Source organism: Labrus bergylta, chromosome 20 (assembly GCF_963930695.1).
Source record: "Labrus bergylta chromosome 20, fLabBer1.1, whole genome shotgun sequence".
Lineage (NCBI taxonomy): Eukaryota > Metazoa > Chordata > Actinopteri > Labriformes > Labridae > Labrus > Labrus bergylta.
The window spans coordinates 2,852,408-2,861,829 of record NC_089214.1 but is presented as its reverse complement, the minus strand read 5'-3'; the positions used below and the strand labels follow the sequence as shown (position 1 = coordinate 2,861,829).

Here is a 9,422-nt window from a genome sequence, read left to right as displayed (position 1 = left end):
ATTGAGGTATGTGAAGGTGTCGGTTACAGGACTAGTACATTTTTGAGCTACCTGCACGTATGGCTTGTTTTCTGAAATGAATTCATTCATCTGTATATTTCCTCCCTTAGATCTCGCTCTGTTCTCACACCGGCTGGAACATCTCACCCCTTCCATCCTGAACTTTGCCTTCTGATCTCGCTCAAGTCAGACACACGCAGATGGCTCCTCACGCTCCTCATCATCCTGCCCTCTCTCTCTCTCTCTCGCTCTCTCTCTCTCTCTGTATGTGCAGCAGCAGCTTCAGTCTGAGGTCCTTCCAGATCACAGAGTCCTGCAGAGAGAGGCCAGCAGCCCTGCAGAGAAACATCATTTCACCAGACTGTGTCCCCGATCCGTCGCGTCGTTCTAAAGCTCAGAGCGGCTGACCATCAGGAAGGGTCACGATGGAGACTGACTGCTAAAAACTGAGCAGAGAGCAGATTTATGTTTCAGCTCAGATAACTCTTTAACGACAAAACTGCAGCTAAGAGAGACCAGTGAATTATCCCATGATGCCCTGACATAATTGTGAAAAACAACATGAAATATTGCGTACATCTGATTTAAAAAGTCTTTGCTGAGGTTTTGGAACTCCTTGCATCTAAACTGCATTACATTCAGTAAAATTATGATTATTTTCAATGCCCATACACTTAAAACTTCTCCTTTGGAGAATTTGATCAACTGTAGCTTGGGTTACATTAAAATGGTAAAAGGACTTGCTTTCCTAGTAATCTGACTACTCGCTCACATTCACACCCTGATGGCAGAAGCTGTAAAGTGTCCAACAGTATTAACTAATCCATTCACATTCATACACCACCCAACAAAGCAGCGGGAGCAGTGTTAATCTTTACACCACTTTCTAATTTACTGTCCTGATGAAAATGTCCTTTTATTTATATTTAGTCAGATATTAGTCATTTGTTATTGATTTAATTTAGTCAATTAGTCACTGACTAAAATTGCACATCATTTTTTTGTTGACGAAAATAGAAGATATTTTAGTCAACAAAATCAGACGCGATCTTTTATTTTGATTATCAGAAGCTCCAGGGGGCGGGGCTTCATGGACCTGCAGAGGCTCCAGGGGGCGGGGCTTCATGGACCTGCAGGCGAGAGGCTCCAGGGGGCGGGGCTTCACGGACCTGCAGGCGAGAGGCTCCAGGGGGCGGGGCTTCATGGACCTGCAGGCAAGAGGCTCCAGGGGGCGGGGCTTCATGGACCTGCAGAGGCTCCAGGGGGCGGGGCTTCATGGACCTGCAGAGGCTCCAGGGGGCGGGGCTTCATGGACCTGCAGGCGAGAGGCTCCAGGGGGCGGGGCTTCACGGACCTGCAGGCGAGAGGCTCCAGGGGGCGGGGCTTCACGGACCTGCAGGCGAGAGCCTCCAGGGGGCGGGGCTTCATGGACCTGCAGGCAAGAGGCTCCAGGGGGCGGGGCTTCACAGACCTGCAGGCTCCAGGCTGCACATTGTTGCACTCACCACACACACACACACCTTTCATGAAGTATGCTAAGATGTACAATGACTTCAGAACAGCTGAGGGGGAAATGTGATTATCGTCACTTGTAATGTAGTTTTCGTTTCGTCACATTTTCGTCAATTAGATGATGAAGTAATATTATTTATCAAATCGTCAAATAGCAAAGTTTCGTCTCGTCATAGTTGGCTAATTCAAAAATTCAAAAGTCATTTATTTCGTTGACGAGATTAACAAAGCAGCGGGAGGAACTTGGGGGTTAAGTGTCTTGCTGAAGGACACAACGGACATGTAGCTGCAGGAGCTGGGGATCGAACCTTAACCTTCCTGGTTGAGAGGCCCGACTCTACCACTGACCCACAGCCTGCCCCAACATCACTTACAACATCCCTTCTCTTGTTTTGCAACTCTTCTCGGCTGTGTGTCATTAAGTCAGTTTTATTCATGGATCCGGTATTGATTATTGCATTTTAAATGTTGGTTATTGGAACGGTTGAAAAATTTATTTTTCAAAATATCTTTTTGACTTCAGACTGAATATTTGATGTTTTTTTTTCCAAAGACAAAGAGAAATGGAGTTCAAAAGTCTCCCTGACCAGTCAAAAGAACACATCTATAATTCACACAGTCACTTAAATCATTCAGAGTTAGAGAAAAATTCAAAATACATTTAAAAAATCAAAGTGTTTGACTGTCTCCAAAACTTCAAATCACATCAATCAGGATATGAATAGTTCATCTATTTCTGTTACTACTACTTTGCCCACTTTCTCTCATCACTGTGAGTTTATCTTCTTGTCATTTTTCCTCTAATAAGATGTTTTATAATAAGCAGATCTGGAAACTGACTGAGTACATTTACCCAATACAGCAAAAATAGAAGTCGTAGGCATACGATTTTAGGTAATTTATTGCTTTTAATTACCAGAAATTGCAGACAAACTCCTGCACACTGTCTAACTTTGCACAAACACATTGGCAGTTCATTGTGTCTTGCTCAGATTCCTGTATCTCTCTTCACTGGTGTTACACAGTCCTCTTTAAACTGTCTTCAGCTAGTCTGAAATGTAGCAGCTAGGGCTGTTAATGACAGTAAAACAAAAAAAAATGTTGGTCACATATCACCCCGATTCACGACTCACTCTGTTGGCTTTCAGTACAACACAGAATCAATTCCAAAATCTTGTTAATCACTTATAAAGCCCTGCATGGCCCGGCACCCGTGTATATTACTGAGCTGTTACAGCTCTACCGCAGTGGTCGGCCTCTTGCTCATCTGATTAACAGCTTCTATTAGTTCCTCGCTCCCGGTTTAAAACCAGAGGTGACTGTGCTTTTACAGTAATAGCTCCCAAACTCTGGAACAACCTTCCCCTTCTCCATCGGATCAGCTGAATCTGTGGCTGTTAAAAATGTATTTTTATAGGCTTGTCTTTCTACAAATACTTCCTGTTACCTTTGGTTGTTTTTTAGTCATGTGCACATATGGACGTTTGCAAGTCTGTATTTCAATCAGGAGAGACGGATGATGTGAGAAAATGATTTATTACAATGAATAACAAGGAAATGTGTCTTGACAGAAATACTTTGGCGCTAGGACTCTATGGGGCGGGTGATGTATTTGGGAGAATGACAATTCTGAGCATCGACAGAATAAATCCCCCCATGGAGTCCAGACACTGGGTGGAAGTGAAGCTGATGACTTGTTGAGACAGGTTGGGTGAAGAATTCATCAGAGGTGTCCAAAGTATTCACATTCAAGGGTTTAAAAAGACTTCTGCAGAAGCTGAAGTATCAACTCAAGCTTTTTACTCAAGTAAAAGTACTGGTTTCAAAACTACTTAAAGTATAAAAGTAAAAGTAATGTAAGGGGAAAAAAATGCCATTAAGGACAAAAGCTTAGGCCGCACCACAGGGGTCTATAGTGCACTACCCCACCTCCCCAAAAAAACATTTTTCTAAAGGCCATAATGACTATAATGTTATATTAAAATGTTAATGTTGAAACATTTGGGATGCAACTGTTTCAGCCGCATTTATGCCCATTGGAAATTAACGCATTTTAGTAGAATGCAAATACATTAAAGGACCATATATGTGAACTACTGAGCATTAACATGTGTTTCATGGAGCGGAAGATATGATGACTAGTCGTCTATAAGTATTGTAATGGTACAAAAAGTCAAACTTCAGAGGCATGTTATCAATAGTCTTTATTGGAATGTAAATGTTCATCCAAGCTTGGCTGCAGGAATCTGTGAGGGCAACGGATGTAAGATAACAAAACTGGACAAGAACATTGGTGTACCCCAGGGTAGGCTTAGTAACAATTACCCTTGCATGGTCAAATTCACTCTACCTAGTTGGCACGATTTATCTGGATAGGTTTTTTTTTTTTTTTTTTTTAACAATGGCATGTCGGAATGAAAATAAGCCGGAATGAAATAGGAGTAACGAGGCTATTTTTAAAATGTAAGGAGTAGAAGTTAAAAATCGGCTGAAAAAGAATTACTCCAGTAAAGTATAGATACCCAAAATTTCTACTTAAGTAAGGTAACGAAGTATTTGTACTTTGTTACTTGACACCTCTGGAATCGATGGATGATGATTCTGCAAAGACTGGCGGTTGTTGGGGAGGTGGAGGGGCGCACAGAACATCAGCATGATGGAACTAACAAGATCATGATTCTGCTGAAAGGTAAGTCGAGATGAACGTAGTAAAAACAGGTTCCTCTTCCACCCTTAAAGCTCGTCCCATATCCGCTCAAACATCCCAAAACTGTTGCGAATGCTGGAATTACTAGCTTCTGCAAAAAACGCTCTACCTTCCAACCATTGTTTATCCTGCAGTTTTTTTTTGGGATGCAAGCATCATAAATTGCATGCATTGGTGTTAATTCCCGGGAATATTGTGCTCTCTGTGCTCTCCTTCAGCGAGGGTAAAGCCAATGCAGAGAGGACAGATTATGCATGAATCGAGAATGCCACCTCAGTCAGCTCTCCTCGGCTGAAGCACGTATTCACCATCAGATAAGCCCCGACAATAATTCACGGGTAAAACATCTCGGTTTACAGTGATTTCTGGAGCGTTTTATCCTTTCTTCTCTGGCAACAGAGGAGGGGGGGGGGTGTTTATTTTTCTCGGTTTTTATTTCGGCACGTGTACAAAGTGAAATGGTTCCCAGTATTCTTTGTGAATGCACCGTCTCCTCCGCCGCGACCTGATTTGGCACCACCCCTTGTCGATTAGCGCCCTGAAACACAAAGGTTTTAGTTGCTCGTGCTAAGGAAGGAAGGTCCTCGTCGTTAAGCCGGTGGTGGGAGTTGAGATTTGCCTCAGGGATGAAAAAAAAAGGCAGCGCTGCATGGGGCGAACGAGGTCCTGTTCTGATTTCCAAAGCATAATCTGCGAGCCGAGCCGTGTGTGTGTGTGTGTGTGTGTGGGGGGGGGGGGAGGCTCAGGGAGGTCAGGCAGACTGATCAATACACACATTTCCACAATAAACATGTTGAATATGCATGAGAGCACGCAGCATCTCGTTCCCCTCTTTATTTCCTGCTGGATTGACACGTTTGATGCCGTGCCCTGGCAGCAGTCCCATATCCTTCCTAAATGACTCGATATGGAAGTGAGATATGTGCTATACTGTACGGGAAAAAACACAGATTTGAACACCCACATCACTGCAGACTGCAGTCTTTACTGTAGCTGATGCTTCTGGTATTGATTGAGATTCATGTGAATAAATGATATCATGGAGTATGTGGAGTATTTTCTTCTTCCACTGTAATATTTTTTCCTCATTGTGTCTGTTACATGGCTGACAGCATGAGACCTCACTCCTTTTTGATTTGTTCCTCTAGGTAATCACCTCACCTGCTTTACCCAGCAACTGAATGATGAGCACCTGAGAGGCTCCATTAAAAACTCATGTTGGATCATCATTCTCTTGTCAGTTTTTTGGACCATTGTTCTGAAAGGTTTGTGGTCCTCATTTAAATCATATTTTATATCTTGTAATAGCTTCTCATACTGTACTATGTTGCTAGTTCTGCTTTATTTCCTTGTTGATTGTTTAGCACCAATACACCAAGTCAAATTCGTTGTATCTGTAAATGTACTTGGCAATAAAACCCGATTCTGATTCTGATGAAGACTTAAAGGCATCTGAACCTTAAAATCTTCTCGCTTTCGCATCAAGGTCTGTGTGAAGTTTATCCGAAAAGAACTGAGAAGGGAAGACTGGAAGTGTTTTCAAAGGACCACCGCCTTCTAAGCTAATTAACACCTCCTTCTGTTAATCATGGTTTATTTTTATTTATCGCTGCGTTGTGTTGAGAAAGAGGACAGACGTGACAGCTTCATTACAGACACATACTTTATTTAATCTTTTATTAACTGCTCGTCAATACAGTGAAGTCGGCTGTAAGGATACGCAAACTGTTGGCATTATTTCATAAATTGAACACAGTATCCAGTATCTGATAAGCTGTCAGATCCAGTGGAGGCAGGAATGTCCTGAAAAAGACTTTTGCAGAAGTGTGTAATTCAAAAAGGAACAGCGAAGTAAAAACAATAGACTGATAACAGTGTTTATAGCCGTTAAAGGCTTTATATGCGTTTCTTTGATCCAGCAGATGTCGCCCTTGAGCTCCAGCATGAAACCAAAACAACTCGCGCTGCATTGTTGTGTTAGCATGCTAATGCTAGCGATCTTTATTATGCTGGTATCTTCACACTGCATGTAAATTTACCTGAAATGAGCGTGATCTAGAAACACAGTTAAGCAGTGAGTACAGTATGTTATTCTTCTTTTCTCTAGTCCCTCAATTAAACTACTTTTATACATGAGGGGAGGAGTCAGCCGGCCGTCCTGGCGATGTAAACAAACTGAAGATAGGACTCTGAAAACTCTGAAAACATCACAGACAGTGGGACTCGAGTGTTACACCCATTGTAGACAGTCATGACTCACAGAGTTATTTTCAGAGGATATACTTGATTTATATTATATTTAAGTGTGAAAAATCACATAGAAAGCCTTTAAAGTCAACAAGTCTAATATAATAATTCAGTTATGATGTGGCCAATAATGAGAGAACTGATCATTTCGATTCTCGTTGGAGTGAAGATAGACAGTATGAGATTGTATTTGTCACGATTGTGGGAAAACAAGGGAGGAGGACCCCAAGTGCAGAACAACTATAAATATTTATTTAAACAAAAAGTCAAAAACAAGATTTACTAATCAACAAAAACCAAACGGTAACAAAGGGAGCCACAAAGAATCACAGGCACATGAGCAAAACTTATATCTGAAGAACCAACATACAACAATGAACTGACACAGAGGGGACGAAACACAGAGACTAAATAGACACTGGGATAATCAGACACAGGTGAGCCTAATGACACAGGTGAGGACAATCAGGGCAATCACACAGAAGAGAGGCAGGAATAAAATACAAGAAACACTGAGGAGAACTACAAACTAAGTCATGAAACACTGAAGACACACAGAACTCAAGAATGTAACAAAAGCACAATTAGAACATAAAGAAACACGAGGTTACAAAATAACACAGGAAACACTAAAGACTAAACTATGAAACATTAAGACAAAAACACACAAAGGGAAACAAGCAACTCTAGGATAAAGAACCACAAGGAAACCTAAACTTTGAAATAGACAGAATACAAACTAAAGACTGAATCATGACAATACTGTCCCGATGAAGTTGAGATTTGAGCTTTTGCTTAAAAATGTCATCCCTTTATTGCTTAATTATATTAAACCCTTTTAACGAGTGTCACGATTGAAGCTTGAATTTTGGATCAAAATCCTGTTGATGTTTGATGTGCAATGTTTCAGTATGTTCCCTCTTTTGTTTCACCTTCACAGAAATGGATGTACGGATGAATGGGCGTGTCGAGAAAGATGGATGGTGACTGGAAGGTAAGAGGAATGTGAAAAACCCATCGACACCTATGATTCATACCTCTGTGTCAACCAGAGAATCTTTATACTATAATGCAGAATATAATTATACCTTTATTTGCAGGGACTGCTTTCTGTTATGTGTCCGTGCAAGGCAGGGAAGCATCTTGTTTTTTGACGCCAAAAATAATAAAAAACTAATTCAAATCAGCTCCAACGATAAACTTTAGGTTGAAAATGATTTCTAAAGGCCTCCATGACTACCGTACCCGAAAGCACACTCGTTTAATTATAAATTCAAAAGCTGCTCCCTGGCTGTCTTCTCCCCTGAGACGACTCCTCTCCTGGCATTTAAGTCACAGTCAACCTGTAGGGAAACTTCTCAAAATATCACTGGATTTCAAAAGAAAAACACCCTGCGGCTCTCTGAGCGTGGCGTGCAAGCACACCCCTCATTCTGCAGGTCTTTGTCATTTTCACAGCCTCCCCGTTACGCTTCAGGCTTTCTAATAATTGAATTAATTATATTGACATTGTTGAGTATCCTCTAATTGTAATAGGATCGCGGGGACGATAAGAGCGCCTGTCAGCCTCTGAGTCACAGCCGCTCACCTCCATCCCATCTGCTGTCGTTCAGCACTGCAGACGAGTCCTGCAGGGTCAGAAGAAAATAGAACTGTACAAAAAAGGAGGACTGCATACGTGGGTGCAAAGAATAATTGCATCTTATGGTCCCTTTGTGTATTTTGTTTGCATGCATTCACCTTGGTCAGTGCATAAACAAAAAAAACAACATTTTTTATTGTTGCATATTTGTAAAGAAAGCTCTGCGAGCATCTGCTGTGTAGCTCTACTCTGAATAGAAAATCAGTGAACAAACAGTTGGACAATCTGTCTCTGCAGATGACCTTCAAACTGTTCTGAGTTTTTCCTGTAAACTGTTTTTTTTTTTTAAAGGAAAATAAATATATACAATGACATCATAATGGTGCCGCAGCTGTCATCCAAACAATCTTTAAAAAACTTATTGGACATAATGCACTTTCTGTCTCTTTTTTTCTAAAATACAGATTTATTGTTGTATATTTTCTTAAACCTTGCAGATAGAATAAATGAAGAATGCACGATGCCCTTGATGGAAAAGACATCTATTTTATAATCCATTATAATTGGGTTTTGCTACTGTATGGGAGATTTTGGTGGACTCCAAGGACAAACATCCTGTCCTGCACACGAGTGAGTAATGTCCTCTATGTAAGTTCTACTATTCTACAATTCTACAGTTCACTTAGCAGACGCTTTTATCCAAAGCGACGTACATCAGAGAGTAAGAACAACATAAGCAAGGATCTAGAAAAAAGGGAACAATGTCAGTAAGAGCAAACGATCAGCTTTGAGTCTGATTGGACACACAGGTGCTGACAGGAAGTGACCAGAGGCAAAGCACAACATTGAGGGCAGTTCTTGAGAGCTCTAATCAGTATAGAAACCATCTTATAAGTCGTCATTATCAAACAAAAACCATCGTCATTACCATCATCATCATCAATAATATCGATAATATTATTGTCAATAATATGTAAGTAATAATCTTCACCTGTATACTTTATACTTTAACTGGCCTATGATGCACACTGTGAAAATAGGACATTGAAAATGTAAATAAAGGCCCAGTCGCAGCAGTGAAGTTCTTATAAATGATGAGAGAAGTGACCTGGTGGCCAGAAATAAAGTCTCAATCAGCGATGAATGGGAGCTTGTACAGTACCTTTATGCATGTTGGGTCTGACGCAAGACAAGCAGTGCTTTGATCCCAATCAAACTCCATGCCTGTTATGGCCTCCTTACTGTCACAAATAAACACAATGGCTAAAGTGGAAGGAGACCAGAAAACAGTTACTTTAAAGGCTTTATGTGATTTTTCACACTTAAATATAATAGAAATCAAGTCTATTCTCTGAAAATGTGAGTCATGACTGT

The 9,422-nt window shown here is 41.0% G+C and overlaps 1 long non-coding RNA gene across 1 annotated transcript; it reads left to right on the top strand.

Annotated features, from left to right (window-relative positions):
- Positions 1-3,755: 3,755 nt before the first annotated feature.
- Positions 3,756-7,446, top strand: LOC109996905 (uncharacterized). The gene is made up of 3 exons (XR_002278523.2): positions 3,756-4,201; positions 5,368-5,484; positions 7,407-7,446. It is a non-coding gene; the product is annotated as an uncharacterized lncRNA (long non-coding RNA).
- The last annotated feature ends 1,976 nt before the right edge of the window (positions 7,447-9,422 follow it).